Below are 3172 nucleotides of genomic sequence, written 5' to 3'. Positions count from 1 at the left end.
GCAGAAATGTTGGAACAACTAGAGAACAACAAGAATAAGGACCTGCCTAAGGACCTACCGCTTGACAATATAGATTCACTTGTAATCACAAACCCCCGCCATCCCGAAATTGAAATTGGTCAGATCTACAAAGACAAGGAAACACTAAAAAGTGTTCTCAACTACTTTGCAATAACAAACCACTTCCAATACAATGCGTTTAAATCATGCTCTAGAGAATACAACATTATTTGTTTGGACAAAAACTGCAAGTGGTCCATAAGACCATCAAGGAATGTAACAACACAAGCATTCATCATCAGAATATTACAAAATACACACATGCTCTTTGGAAAACAAATTCATTGATCAACGACAAGAAACATCAAAATTAATAAGCAACTACATAAAGCCAAAGTTCCTCAACCTGAAAACAACATGCACTCCTCTAGACATCAAATGCAACTTGAATGATAAATACGGTATAAAGATGAATTATATGAAATCATGGAGAATTAAGGAACATGCATTCAACGAATTACGAGGAAATGCAAAGAAATCTAACAACCTCATATCGAGTTACTGGTACATGCTACAAAAAACCAACCCTGGAACTATAGTTGACATTGAAAAAGGAGAAGAAGATAGTTTGTTATTTCTATTCATGGCCTTAAATGCATCTTTGAGAGGATGTTGACATTGAAAAAGGAGAAGATGATTGGAAGACTCGAGCCATCACCAATCATAACATCATCATAACCATGATCTGGGCTATGTAGAGAGAGATTGTTCAAGTCGGAAGTAACGTGGTGAGATGCTCCACTATCCAGCAGCCAAGTAGGAGTAGTGGTGGTGTCAAGAGCAGCGTGGTTGGCACTGGGTTTCCATGGTGTGGAAGGGCGTGATCCTTGGTGGCCTTGCCAGTGAGGAGTCGATATTTGTTGATTGGAGACAAGCCTAAACATAGGACAACGCTTGCTTGACAACGACCAAGATATGGTTTGGATTGTCGTTGATTAGTAGTAGAATAGTTATTTGAGGAACTGGTGGATGGTGGATTATGGAAGGACGAGTGCCAATTTTGACGATTTCATGTTGTTGTTGGATTTGTCGTTGTCGGGAGTAATAAAGAAGCGGACTGTGCTGACTGAAGAAAGGCTTCCTTGTTAAATACTTTCTCATGAAGTTCAGCAAAGGATATAGAGGAGTCACGAGCATTGACAACATCAACAATGGACTTGTACTCATCTCCAAGACCTTCAACAACTCTGTCAATAAGATCCTCATCATCAACTGGTTTTCCCAGGAGTGCAAGTTCGTCAGAACGTGTCTTAATAGTTTGCATATACTCAGTGATTGATTTGGAACCTTTAGTGCACCGTTTTAATTGATCTTTCAATTGCTTGATGTGACCATGAGACAGTTTGGGATATGTGTTAGCTAGAATATTCCAGGCATCAAGAGAAGAGGAAGTGCAGGCAATAAGCGATTGTAACGAAGGTGAGATAACACCTAGGAGAGCACTAAAAATAAGTCGATCTTGACATTTCCATGTAGTATATGCTAGGTTTTGGGAGGTGACATTATTGGTGGTGATTGTGCGTACAAGAATGGATTGATCGACATCAATAAAACTATGTAATTCGTAGCCTTCAAGGAGAGAACGAACTTGAAGACTCCAAGTGAGATGGTTGGTGGTGGAGAGTTTGGTGATATTGGAAAGATTGATGGTAAGCAAGGGATTTTGTGGGTCTGAAGAATTAGAGATGGTGGTGTTGTCGGTGGTGGAAGAGGAATTCACTTTGGAAGCCATTAAGGGTGAAAAATATAGTAGATGATTGAGTGAAAAAAAAATTGTACCGTGTTGTACTAAAGATTGAATAAGAAAATAGATAATGATTTTTCTGACGCATTCTATTGATAAGGATAGATTATATATATACAATAGTAAGTAATGGTGAGTAATTAGTGGGTTACTTATTATGCAATTCTAGAAATTTCCAAAACTAAATGAACTATAAATACAAATGATCAATGTTAATATTAAAGAATAGAATAATCTAGAATAGTAACTTTCTCAAATAAATGGAATAATCTAGAATATAAATATAATTTTATAGTACAATATTCTTACACTTATTTCATGTGCGATACAATTTCATGTGAGACACAGTAATCTAATAAATATACTTAATCATTTCTCTTATCGATCCTTAAGTCTTTCTTGAATTGTAAGTAACTACTAGCTAGTGGGACATTTGATTTGGCACCTATGTATATATTTTTTTTTGTCAGGAATAGATTTTATAACTATTCAGAATGTAACGGAAAAATAGTACAAATTGGAGGGGGGTTTCCTCAAACCAACAAAACTCATCGTCTAGCCTAAGGGCATGCTTTGCCAATCCATGGGCCAAATTATTAAACTTTCGGCCAACATGTGACAAAGTTGCCTCCGGAAAAGTAGACAATAAAATTTTAATATCTGAAAAAATATTCCCCATTTCATTTTGATAAGTTATGTTATTATTTAAAGCCAAGACAAGAGAAAGAGAGTCAGAAAAGATAACATCCAGCTGAATTCCAAGCCTTTGAGCCCAATTAAGTGCGACCAACAATGCTATAGCTTCTGCTTGAAAGGCTGACAACATTCCTGCAAAATAATTCATAAGAGAGCTTAGGCAAAATATAAAACTAAGGGATTTCATAAGAATTGAAAAGACTATAAACAAACCTCCTTCAAGAGCAATAAAATAACCTTAACCAAAGGGTTGAATCACTTTGGTTAAGTTTTCAAAGATCGATATAACCATTTACTTTTTTTGCTCACTTATAAGAATGCCTCTTATCAGTTAATTTTGAGATTTGGCACCTATATTTGAAATCAATCAATCATGACTTTTTAATAATAAAACCAATATGTAAATGAGCTTTGATCATTCTTCGAATACTCTCTTCAGCACTATTTACACATTTGTTCACACAGCAATGGTCTTCTCGAGGTCTTAGTTTTTCCTAGATAACAATCATATACAAAAGCAATATTGACTATAACTTCTTGTTTTTTTCTTTGGCGAATATTGTAAGTGTTAGGCAAAATAACCATGTATTGAAAAACAAAATATTCATAAATAATAAATGAAAATTGGAAACTCATTAATTTAGACCGTGTATATATCTTTGTTGTAAATAG

This window comes from Humulus lupulus, chromosome 9 (genome assembly GCF_963169125.1).
Source record: "Humulus lupulus chromosome 9, drHumLupu1.1, whole genome shotgun sequence".
Taxonomy (NCBI): Eukaryota; Viridiplantae; Streptophyta; class Magnoliopsida; order Rosales; family Cannabaceae; genus Humulus; species Humulus lupulus.
Note: the sequence above shows the minus strand (reverse complement) of the source record.